Here is a 13,453-nt window from a genome sequence, read left to right as displayed (position 1 = left end):
TGCCATCCGCTGGCAGATGGCAAAGAACTGACTGATGGCAAATTCTCTGTTTCCAGTAGTGGTAGGGTTTTACCTCCATCTAGAGGGCCCGAACCTGGGTAAAACATCGTGTCCCCTGCCTCCTGTTACCATCCGCCTTAGACGCACAGTTCGGGACCCCCTACCCGAGATCCGCCGGTTTTGACACCGACAAGGCCTTTGGTTAGTAGGTTAGTTCCAAAATAATATAAAAAGGTATATTAAAGCCCATTAAACATCCAAAACAGATAATATAATAGGATGGAACAATCAAAAATCATAGATATGTTGGAGACGTATCACATACCTTCGATAACTTCCTTCTCTGCAAACAACATGTTAATATATGCACCGCAGACCTAACAAATCACGTACAAACACCATGATAACTTTCGACTTGGTGAAAAGATGTTGTTGAAACATACATTTGATAAGTTATGTGTAAGTAGCATGGTAATTTACGTACCACATACCTGCTATAGTAGGCACAAACATTATGGTAACTTTGCCTCAGGGAAAAAAGTTGTTGAAGACACCCCCTGAGTAACATCTATGTAAATAGTGAAGGAAATATGCCCTAGAGGCAATAATAAAATTGTTGTTTATATTTCCTTATATCATGATAAATGTTTATTATTCATGCTAGAATTGTATTAACCGGAAACTTAGTACATGTGTGAATACATTGGCAAACAGAGTGTCACTAGTTTGCCTCTACTTGACTAGCTCGTTGAATAAATAATGGTTATGTTTCCTAACCATAGACATCAGTTGTCATTTGATTAACGGGATCACATCATTAGAGAATGATGTGATTGACTTGACCCATCCGTTAGTTTAGCACGATGATCGTTTAGTTTGTTGCTATTGCTTTCTCCATAACTTATACATGTTCCTATGACTATGAGATCATGCAACTCCCGAATACCGGAGGAACACTTTGTGTGGTACCAAACGTCACAATGTAACTAGGTGATTATAAAGGTGCTCTATAGGTGTCTCCGATGGTGTTTGTTGAGTTGGCATAGATCGAGATTAGGATTTGTCACTCCGATTGTCGGAGAGGTATCTCTGGGCCCTCTCGGTAATGTACATCACTATAAGCCTTGCAAGCAATGTAGCTAATGAGTTAGTTACGTGATGTAGCATTACGGAACGAGTAAAGAGACTTGACGGTAACGAAATTGAACTAGGTATTGAGATACCGACGATCAAATCTCGGGCAAGTAACATACCAATGACAAAGGGAACAACATATATCGTTATGCGGTTTGACAGATAAAGATCTTCGTAGAATATGTAGTAACCAATAAGAGCATCCAGGTTCCGATATTGGTTATTGATCGGAGATGTGTCTCTGTCATGTCTACATAGTTTTCAAACCCGTAGGGTCCGCACGCTTAACGTTCGGTGACGATCGGTATTATGAGTTTATGTGTTTTGATGTACCTAAGGTAGTTCGGAGTCTCGGATTTAATCACATACATGACGAGCAGTCTCGAAATGGCCGAGACATAAATATTGATATATTGGATGGCTATATTCGGACACCGGAAGTGTTCCGGATGATTTCGGAGAAAACCGGAGTGCCGGACGGTTACCGGAAATGCCCCCCCTCCCGAGGGAAAGTTGGGCCTTCATGGGCCATAGGGAAGAGGGAAGGCATACCACAAGGGGCAGCCACGCGCCCTCGCTATAGGGAGTCCGAATTAGACTAGGGAGGGGGGCGCGCCCCCCACCTTTCCTTCTCCTCTTCCTCTCCCTTCCTTCCTTCCCCCTCTCCTCCAATAGGACTAGGAAAGGAGGAATCCTACTCCTACTAGGAGGAGGATTCCTCCTCCCTTGGCGCGCCAATAGGGCCGGCCGGCCTCCCCCTTGCTCCTTTATATACGGGGGCAGGGGGCACCCTAGAACACACAAGTTGATTGTTTCCAGCCGTGTGCGGTGTCCCCCTCCACCATAATCCACCTCGGTCATATCATAGCGGTGCTTAGGCGAAGCCCTGTTCCGGTAGCATCATCATCACCGTCATCACGCCGTCGTGCTGACAAAGCTCTCCCTCGAAGCTCTACTGGATCGTAAGTTCGTGGGACGTCACCGAGCCGAACGTGTGCAGATCGCGGAGGTGACGTACCTTCCGTGCTAGGATCGGTCGATCGTGAAGACGTACGACTACATCAACCGCGTTTTCATAACGCTTCCACTTACGTTCTACGAGGGTACATAGACGACACTCTTCCCTCTCGTTGCTATGCATCACCATGATCTTGCATGTGCGTAGGAAAATTTTGAAATTACTGCGTTCCCCAACAGTGGCATCCGAGCCAGGTTTATGCATAGATGTTATATGCACGAGTAGAACACAAAGGAGTTGTGGGCCTGCGTATATACATATTGCTTGCTGTCACTAGTTGATTCTTGATTCAGCAGTATTGTTGGATGAAGCGGCCCAGACCGACATTACACGTACGCTTAAGCGAGATTGGTTCTACCGACGTGCTTCGCACACAGGTGGCTGGTGGCTGTCAGTTTCTCCAACTTTAGTTGAATCGGATTCAATGAACAGGGTTCTTTCTGAAGATCAAAAAGCAATCACTATACCGTGTTGTGGTTTTTGATGCGTAGATGAGAACGGTTCTTGCTCAGCCCATAGTAGCCACGTAAAACTTGCAACAACAAAGTAGAGGACGTCTAACTTGTTTTTGCAGGGCATGTTGTGATGCGATATGGTCAAGACATGATGCTAAATTTTATTGTATGAGATGATCATGTTTTTTAACACAATTATCAGCAATTGGCAGGAGCCATATGGTTGTCGCTTTATTGTATGAAATGCAATCACCATGTAATTGCTTTACTTTATCACTAAGCGGTAGCAATAGTCATAGAAGCAATAGTTGACGAGACAACAATGGTGCTTCGATGGAGATCAAGGTGTCAAGCCGGTGATGATGGTGATCATGACGGTGCTTTGGAGATGGAGATCAAAGGCACAAGATGATGATGGCCATATCATATCACTTATATTGATTGCATGTGATGTTTATCCTTTATGCATCTTATTTTGCTTAGTTCGGCGGTAGCATTATAAGATGATCTCTCACTAAATTTCAAGGTATAAGTGTTCTCCCTGAATATGCACCATTGCTATAGTTCGTCGTGCCGAGACACCATATGATGATCGGGTGTAATAAGCTCTATGTTCACATACAACGGGTGCAAGCCAGTTTTGCACATGCATAATACTCGGGTTAAACGACGAGCCTAGCATATGCAGATATGGCCTCAGAACACTGAGACCGAAAGGTCGAGCGTGAATCATATAGTAGATATGATCAACATAGTGATGTTCACCATTGGAAACTACTCCATCTCACGTGATGATCGGCCATGGTTTAGTTGATATGGATCACGTGATCACTTAGATGATTAGAGAGACTAGTCGCCAACCCGTGCTTTTGCACGGGCTAGGTTTTGAGAATATCAATTGTGATATCTCTGTACTTTTTTCTGTAGTTCCCCTTGGTGCTGCTTTAATGATGTATGAACCTTTTCCTACTTGCCTTTGTTCTTTTGCAAACTCGTACTGTTTGATCAACAACCAATTTTTTTTAATATTTTCTTATCACTAAATAATAAATGTGAATTAATGGGCATATGGTTAACTTTTTGGTATTGTTGCAATAATTTTCTTTTGTTATTTATTTATTTCGCCTATAAGTGCAACACATGTTGGTTGTGGCCTTTCAGAAATTCAAGATATACACCTTGATTGATTAAGAACCATTCTACTAATTTGCTAACACCAAGGAAAGGAATTAACAGTGAAGTATATATAAATTACAGATTTTCTTTTCCCATATATTCTTTTACATCCTAAATGTTATTAAATATCCATGAAAGTTTGACTTGTCTTTCGAGGCATTCGTACACCAGGTTTCTGAATGTCTCCTCACACCTATAGTTTAGCAACACCATTTCACCTTGTTATGGGTCTTGAATCTTTATGCTTGTGAGTACCTCGTTTTTTGATTCTCATCAATATTACTTTTTTTCCTATGAATATTGGCGCATTTCATGATTTTGGGCATGCTTCCTCGTGTAGTTTGATTCTGTTAATTTTGATCCACTTATTTCCCGACTACCCCAAGTTTTAGATTATTCACGAAAATGCAATGATCCATAATGAGATGGATGACCTTTCTCTTGCTACTTTGTACCATCAATCCTTTCTTTGTGTCTGAATACCTCACTTCCTTCATTTTGTGAATGTTCAACATCAAAAGTGTTTTCTACCATTCTATCAACACATTCGTGAGTTTACAGTACACTTTCCTTTATATCTTGATACTTTGAATTTGATTTTTTCTTGGTCTTCACTACCCTTAGTTTCTATTCTTCATCAGGTTGTACAACACAATATATGTTCCTGGTCATAGTCGTTTTGGCGCCATTCACAATTAGTATATCATTGGTACCATGCTTCTACAAAAAAATAACAAAATATGTGTAATCTTTAGAATCATAGTAAAAAAGGTCAACTGTTCAATAACTGTACCTATTATGGATTCATCTATTTTAGAATCTATTAAAAGCATTCCTATAAATAGTGTAATCTTTGTATCCATACTTGAGGATATACTTGTCCAGTCTAAACTGAAATTTCAATCCCAATCCACATATTTTCTGGATTTTTTTGTCTTTTTATTGATATCACAATCCATATATATAAAAAATCTTGCGTCTTAATATTTTTTTCCTTCAGACTCGAAAAATGCTGCAAGTTGATGTATGTAGATCACGTATGTCTAGCTAAAGTTTGAATGTAAAAATAATATCGATATAGTATATGGTCCAGTATAGTATACAGTATTGCCTAAATAATGAGATATTATCGAATGTCCCTTCCACATTTCTGCTCAGGTTATTTTTCAAACTTGGGACGATTAATAGAAGTGCTAGCCTTATTTTGAAGTTTTTGCTGCATTTGCCGTGACAAAGGAATACACTAAAGTCACTTCTTGTAGTGTTCTTCTATTATAAAATATATTCTCTTGAATTGTTCCTCGCAAGAGGGCTCCCAGCTTTATTTCCTCACACAACGTCGTCTATGTTGCATGTACCTATTTTGCAATGCCAATTTAGCATATACAGAAGTACTAATGGATATGATAGAAAAGTACATGAACTTGTTAACCATATGTTTCATTATCTTGCCATCTATCATATATAGTGCCCTGAAATAATTAGTGTATGATGAGGAAGTTTCGAATTTAGAAAATAAACTTTATAAATCATAGTAGCTTATTTATGATGCATATACAAATACTTTTTAGAGAATTAAACTGACATGTTCATCAAGTAAGTACCATGCCAGGGCTAGTAAATTGGGTGTTGCTGAGGTTAACGGAATCCCATAGCTATTACATGGACCATAACTTTCCAGGATTCCATCTGGTTTAAGAGGCCTGCACGGCACAATGGGGTGAAGGAAAAATTAACTCAACAATAGTTACCAAAAGAATTTAATTCGGCATTTATGGAGGAATTGATTCTTCATCGGAGAGAGAGAGAAAGCCCTAGCTTAAATCGGGCATGCCTTGGATACGGCATCAATTAAGGCCTTGCATGCTGCTCCATATCCCATCGCTTGCATGTAGCCTCACGGCTCGCAACGTTCCGCGTCTCTAGCTAATTAATTCTCCGAATTAGCAAACATGTAGCCAACTAAGCGTAGCTAAATAATATGGCATTAATAACTACGCAGGCCTATAAATCCGCTCGGCTCTTCCTGGTTCTCCAGCCTTTAAACACTGGGCGAGTAACCTGCAGGAAAAAAAAGAAAACGAAACTTAAAGACAATCTAAAGTAACACAAAAGTGTTCAGATTATTATAAATTAACAAATTGGAAAGAAAGGGGTATGAAACTTTGATCGACCTGCTATTGATTGTCATGTATGTACGTAAGCAATATGAACTGCGTACTGTAACAAAAAAAAGCCATATATGTAGCGAATAATTGGGGGAAAAAATTAAAAAGTATCTTAAAGCGAAAGCACACAATAGTGGGAGAAAGGAACCTGATCTACATCAAGAAAATAAATATGAGGCAGTATGCCCTTTGACCAGGCCAGATCCATGCCCCAACCTTCTGCCATGAGTTTCAAGAGAGACAATTGATTTGTTTTCCATGAGGGAGAGGTGGAAAGGAAAGGAATAGAGAGGAAGGGATGGAGTAACCATTTGTTTTGTTTTCACGTGTGGAGAGGATGAAGAGGGGAAGGGACGGTTGAAGACTTTCTTTTCTATCGTAGGGGAGAGAAAGAGAGATAGGAGATAAAAAAGGGAGGTTGTGACGGTGGAGTAAAATTAGGATCCAATCTTTTCTTTAAAATAGGATCCATTTTTTTTAAACAGGATCCAATCTCCTTTGGCATGTACGGGGGCCTTTTTTATCTCTTATGCCATCTATAAATAAGGTCTTCATTTTAAACTTTTTTCCAGATTATTATGATTAATGTGGAAATTATATGGATTAATCTACACCGTAATAGCATGGTCCCACCAGATTAACAGCTCTAATTTTCTAATTAATGTGGTAATTTCTTGGGAGTCTGTAATTAGTATAGGTATAGATAGATGTTTATCTAAGTGGGAGTTCTTAAGTAATTTGATTAATTGAACTTTAATTTATCATGAACTTAGTACCTGATAGTATTTTGCATGTCTATGTTGTTGTAGATAGATGGCCCGTGCTGTTGTTCCATTGAATTTTAATGCATTCCTAGAGAAAGCTAAGTTGAAAGATGATGGTAGCAACTACACGGACCGGGTCCGTAACTTGAGGATTATCCTCATTGCTGCACAGAAGAATTACGTCCTAGAAGCACCGCTAGGTGACAAACCCGCTGCAGGAGCAACGCCAGATGTTGTGAACACCTGGCAGAGCAAAGCTGATGATTACTCGATAGTTCAGTGTGCCATGCTTTATGGCTTAGAACCGAGACTTCAATGACGTTTTGAACGTCATGGAGCATATGAGATGTTCCAGGAGTTGAAGTTAATATTTCAAGGAAATGCCCGGATTGAGAGATATGAAGTCTCCAATAAGTTATATAGTTGCAAGATGGAGGAGAATAGTTCTATCAGTGAACATATACCCAGAATGTCTGGGTACCATAACCACTTGACTCAACTGGGAGTTAATCTTCCTACTGATAGTGTCATTGACAGAGTTCTTCAATCACTGCCACCAAGCTACAAGAGCTTCCTGATGAACTATAATATGCAAGGGATGGATAAGACGATTCCTGAGCTCTTCGCAATGCTAAAGGCTACGGAGGTAGAAATCAAGAAGGAGCATCAAGTGTTCATGGTCAACAAGACCACCAGTTTCAAGAAAAAGGGTAAAAGGAAGAAGGGGAACTTCAAGAAGAACAACAAGCCAGTTGCGCCTCAAGTGAAGAAACCCAAGTCTGGACCTAAGCCTGAGACTGAGTGCTTCTATTGCAAAGGAACTGGTCACTGGAAGCGGAACTGCCTGTCACATCCCTAGTTCTGGTATGACCTAGGCTAGCCTTCATGTTTGCATCATGTTTAAATTTCATTGAAATTTGAAATGGGGATTTGTGAAACCCTCAGAATCATTCTAGAAATGACCCAAATAAAAAAATTGATCCAAAAAGGTCCAAGAAAATGCTCATGTTGCTCTCTGAAAATATTGGACAGAGATAAAAATCAAACCAACATTTTCAGGAGCTCATAAGTATTTATTTTGGGCATTTGGAATTAATGCAGAAATTATTTGCTTTGGATATATATTGTTATATATATAAAATATTGTCCAAAATTATGCCAGTAGTTGAGGATCTCTGGAATAATACCACTAGCCCCTGCAAAAATTGGCATAGGAAAATAAAATGGTTTAGTATTTTTATTAAACCAAACAAATGTCAGAAAAAATAGAAAAGAAAACAAAAATAAAGAAACGCTTACCTGGACCTTACCTATGGCCTGGCACTGTGCGGCCCAGCAGGCCGGCCCAGCCCACCAGGCCTCTACCAGTCACCCCCCTCCTCTCGCCAGGAGGACGAGAGGCGCGTGCCCAGCGCCTGTGGCCACACGCCGTGGCCACCTCCTGCTTCCACCGACGCGGGAGAGGCTCCTGGAGCCGCCACGTACTCCCCCGACCCTCTCTCACTCTCTCCCCGTGCCCTCCCCTTTCCTCTATCTCTCCCCCTCGCTCTTTCTCTCACGGCCGAGCACGCCCGCCGCCGCCGCTCGCCGTTGTCACGCTCACCGCCTCCCCCTCGCCCTCTTGTCGTGTCCACGAGCTCTGCACCGTTGTCCTGCATCGTCTCCGTCAAGCCACGCGTCGCCGGACGCCCCGTGGAGCCGTCACCGCCGTTTTCTTCATCCCCGGCCACCGGAGATCGTCTTCGCCGCCCCGCCGTCTCCAGTGCGTCCCCGAGCTCGCCGTCAAGCCCACCGGGACCGCTGTGAGCTCCTGCTCCCTCTCCCTCTCTCCGTATAGCCGTTCGCGCGCCATAGCCCCGTCCACCACCATGGCCGTAGCTCTTCGCCGCCGTTCATGTCGCCGCCGTGGCCACTGTCACCTAGGGCCATGACCGAGCACACCATCGTGCTCAGTGCAACGCAAGGAGGCCTTCGAGGCACTCCGCAGCCCCTGTCGTGCCCCGTAGCTCGATTCCGCCCGAACCTGTGCTCCGGCCGCCGCTGCGAGCTCCGCTCCGGTGAGCTCCGGCCACCCCGTGTCCTCCCGTCACCTCCACTAGATGCGCGCGAGCACCAGCTCCTCGGAGATGGTCTCCGCGGCCCATTTGGTCACCGGAGGACCAAATCCGAGGCCCTCCGCTACGTCTGGCCTCGCCGGCGTCGAGTCGCCGGCGGGTTTGACCCCACTGACCGGGGTTTGACCTTCCCCCCTTGTGTCACTGACGCGTGGGCCACCCCCTGACATTTTAGTTAGTATTAGTTTAACACTAATTAACCTAGGTTAGTTAGCTAGTTAGTCGCTGACCAGTGGGCCCGGCGCCCACTAATCCTAATTAGACTAAATAAACCCCCCTGTTAAATAACTGAGTCACTGACGTGTTGACCCCACATGTCAGGTTTGACTTGGTCAGCGCCATTGACCTGCTGACATAAGCATGACGCTGTGCTGACGCAATATATCATTTTCTGGTTTTAAATTAAATCAGGAAAATCCAGAAATTGATATAAAATTCAAAAATTCATAGAAATTCAACCATAGCTCAGATTGAAATAATTTATATATGAAAAATTATCAGAAAAATGCAATCTATCCATCTGTACCATTTTCATGCATGACAAACCAACTTATACATGCTGTATATGAGAAAACACATGAATGGCATTTATAAAGGCTTATTTTGGAGTTGCATTTGAACGTTTGGTTCAAATGGACTTCAACCAAATGAATGCTAGTTGCATTAACTCAAACAACATCACATACTCATGCCATGTTCATGCATCATATTGTTGCATATGATTGTGTTTTGATTGCTGACACCATTCCTTCTCGATAGGTCCTGCTCCGGAGACCGATCCAGAGTACCTGTCAGAGGAGAAGTGCCCCCCTATTGATCTACCAGGCAAGCAAACCCCCTTGTTCATTCCGATACAATCCTACTATCTCGCTCCTGATCTCATTTATTGCATTAGGACAACAACGATTCAATTGCTACTTTATGCTGCAGTAGTTGAACCCATTCCTCTGCATGACCTGCCATTGCCACAGTAAATAGTTAAAACCCACTAGCATGTGTAGGAGTTAATTGAGCCATGTTGTGTTCCTACCATGCCATGCCTGCTATTGCTTAGAGTTATGTCAGGTCTGATTCATCGGGAATGAATTGGAGTGTTAAGATATGTTCTGGTGCTGAGAGTTAAGCGTGTGAACACGATTTGGTAAAGGTAGCGGTGAGAGGCCATGTAGGAGTACATGGTGGGTTGTCTCATTGGGACCGTCCTTAAGAACTGAGTTCTGTGTAAGTTGTCCAATGACTAGCTACTACCACACATTGGGCTCCAGGCGCTCCAAGCTCTCTCGACTTATTAACCACCTTGATCTCTGTCCAAGAGTTGCAAATAGTTTCTGGTGTTTGTAGGTAGTGCTATTTTTCTACCGAGTGGCACCCGGCAGGGTGGGCTCGGGACAGACTAGGCACAGGTGGCACGGTGTACCAAGTGGCACCCGGATGGTGGGCTTGGGAACCCTGCTCACATCGTTTGGGGCTGTGAGCGACACCCCGGCCGGATCTCCTTGCGGATGGAACCCGAATAGGCGATAAACCTGGACTAGAGTCTCATGTGGTTAGTTAGGTCGTGGCCGACACCCTCTCCAGGCTTCCGCTTGAAGGTTGCCGAGATACATGATGTGTACATGGTGATAAGTGGTGAGAGCGTGTGTAAAGAAGTACATCCCTGCAGGGTTATCATGATCTATTCGAATAGCCGTGTCCTCGGTTATGGACTTCTTGGATGCTTACGTGGTACATAGACAACTTAAAGTGGATACTCTAAAATGCTCAAGACAAGTGTGAGTGCTATGGATGGCCTTCTCGTAGAGAGACGGGGATGAATCCATAGTAGTGTATTGATGTGGTGTTTAGTGGACTCGTGTGCGCTGCCTCACCTCAAAGAAGTTTCTCGTTGTCGTAGAACAGGATAGCCACTGAGTCAAAGCTGGCTTGCTGCAACTAAACCCCACATTGCCTTCTTGATACTAATGCATGTATGATAGGATCTGATGTAAGTCTTGCTGAGTACCTTTGTACTCACGTTTGCTTTATTTTTGTTTTGCAGGTGAGACATCTGTCTCACTAGTAGTACCGCTTGGACTTCGACAAGTAGCTTGTTACCTCAGCTACGATCTTGTACCCTTGGGAGGGACTTGTAGATAGTCAGGCTTCTTGGCCTTTTTCTTTTGTAGTTGTCTGTACTCAGACATGTAATGCTTCCATTGCTTGTATGCTCTGAATGATGGGTCATGAGACCTCTGTTTGTATTAATGCTATGTGGCTCTTCTGGGCCTTTATCTATATGAGTTTGCGTTATGTTGTGATGCCATGTTGTACAACACATACTTGCATGTTATGCATACGTGTAACGTGTATTTCTATGTGTGGGATCAGACAACCTAGTTGTCTATCCTTGGTAGCCTCTCTTATGGGGAAATGTAGTCTAGTGCTTCCACCGAGCCATGGTAGTCCGCTACAGCCCGATTTACCCGGAGTCCTGCTAGCCCAGCACTACTGCTCTGGAACACTTAGACTAGCCGGCATGTGATTCACTTCGTTCCTGTGTCTGTCCCTTCGGGGAAATGTCATGCGGTGACATCCAGAGTCCTGCCTAGCCTGCTACAGCCCGGTTCACCAGAGTCCTGTTAGCCCAGTGCTATAGCCCGGATTCGCACGCTGCTGACCGACATGCTTGATGTTGATTCATGTATGCCTTTCCCTATAAGTTAGTGCCACTTTGGGTTCACGACTAGTCATGTCGGCCCGGGTTCTCTGTCATATGGATGCTAGCGACACTATCATATATGTAAGCCAAAAGGCGCAAACGGTCCCGGGCCATGGTAAGGCGACACCCGTGGGAATACCGTGCGTGAGGCCGCAAAGTGATATGAGGTGTTACATGCTAGATCGGTGTGACTTAGAATCGGGGTCCCGACAGCTTTGGTATCAAAGCCTGACTGCCTGTAGGAGTACCAAGCCAACCTAGTCGAAGTTGGGTCTAGAAATTATTTTGCTATATAGGGGAATTGATTGTGGAAGGGAACGTAAGGCTCTTTTACTCCTTATACCTCATGCCTTCTGATTTGAGTCATCCTATCTTTCCTACGGGGTTAAGGAACTAGGCTTTCTCTTCCGTCTATCAGGATCACGTGTTACTACTCCGTAGTCTCTAAGGATTGGTTGATCTGAGTCATATCCCAGTTCGAGTACCTCCGGTGTAGCCTGTTTAGTAATATCTCAGAACCTTGAGTGATGATGTTGAGTATGGTGCTACCCCGTCTTTTGCAGAATGACTCATTTTGAGCATCTTACTGCCGTTATGCTGCCGGAATTGTCCTAGGAGTTCGAGAGATATTAATTTCTTATGCTACCTTCTGCATCCTATAGTTGATGTTGACTCCGTCCTTGGTTTCGTTTCTCAGGATGTCGTCAGCTAACTGAAGTTCTGTTGCTCGTAGTCGGAACCACGGAGATGGTAGGGATGAGGGTCCTCCCGACCAGTCTTCATTGGCAGAGTTCATGCTAGAGATGGAGAGGAACAAGCGTGAGTCTAACCTCTTGTTAGCACGTATAGAGGAGAACACTGCACCCCAGTGCAAAGAGTCAGCGACCATCTATGATTTCATTGGTCTGAAACCACCTACCTTCCATCATTCCATTGAACCCCTCGATGCAGATGACTGGCTTCGTAGTATCACACACAAGCTGCATTCTGCGAACGTAGCTGAAGGTGACAAGGTCACCTATGCTGCCTATCACCTGGAAGGTCCTGCTAGTCTTTGGTGGCAGAACTATGAGGCTATGCTTCCAGCTGGCCAGATACCCACCTGGAGAGATTTCACTAAGGCTTTTTGCGAGCATCACATCCCTCTGGCTCTCATTGACCGCAAGAGAGAAGAGTTTTGTAGTTTCACCCAGGGTAAGATGGTTGTTGATGCTTACAGTAGAGAGTTTGAGAACCTTGCCCACTATGCTACAGAAGAGGTGTCCACGGACGCCAAGAAGCAGGCTAGGTTCCGGAAGGGTCTCAACCCCAAGTTGTGTCGTGATCTCCACCTGCATCACTGTGTTACATTCCAGGCTCTTGTGAACAAGGCCATTAATGCGGAGACAGCTCAGCTCACTTACGAGGAGTCTCGTAAGCACACCCGTGATTTGGGTTCTTCCTCAGGTTCTAGTTCTCAGAAGCGCCGGATCTGGGTTCCGAACTCCGCTCTTCCACCCGGATACTCACCAAGGCCTTCTTGTGTGGCACCTCACCCAATTCAGTTACATGCTCCACCCAGGCCTATTGGTAGACCGCTTGTCAAAGCGGGTCCATGTCCTACGTCAGGGACTTGTTTCACATGCGGAGAGCCAGGACACTATGCACGTGACTGCTCTCAAACCAACTATGCTCCACCCCCGTATGAGAAGTCTGTTGGCCGTGGTAAGCCATCACGCAAGATGATTAGTGTCAAGTCAGCTCCCACTGAACGTGGATGTGTGCATCACGTCTCAGCTAAAGACGCTCATGATGATCCAGATGTCGTTCTTGGTACACTCCTTGTCAATTGTCATCCAGCTTCGGTTCTGTTCGATACTGGAGCATCTCATTCCTTCATTTCCGAAAGCTATGCTAACTTGCACAACATTTCATTTTGTGATATGC

The 13,453-nt window shown here is 44.1% G+C and overlaps 1 long non-coding RNA gene across 1 annotated transcript; it reads right to left on the bottom strand.

The window, feature by feature from the left end:
- Positions 1-3,692: 3,692 nt before the first annotated feature.
- LOC147958460 (uncharacterized) lies at positions 3,693-6,270 on the bottom strand. The gene is made up of 4 exons (XR_015611759.1): positions 6,100-6,270; positions 5,958-6,003; positions 5,388-5,844; positions 3,693-4,503 (listed from the first exon to the last, which is right to left on the bottom strand). It is a non-coding gene; the product is annotated as an uncharacterized LOC147958460 (long non-coding RNA).
- Positions 6,271-13,453: the final 7,183 nt, after the last annotated feature.

The sequence above is a fragment of the Triticum urartu genome, chromosome 7A (assembly GCF_056163025.1).
Source record: "Triticum urartu cultivar PI428250 chromosome 7A, HENAU_Tu73, whole genome shotgun sequence".
NCBI classification, from domain to species: Eukaryota; Viridiplantae; Streptophyta; class Magnoliopsida; order Poales; family Poaceae; genus Triticum; species Triticum urartu.
This window is presented reverse-complemented; position numbering and strand designations above follow the sequence as displayed.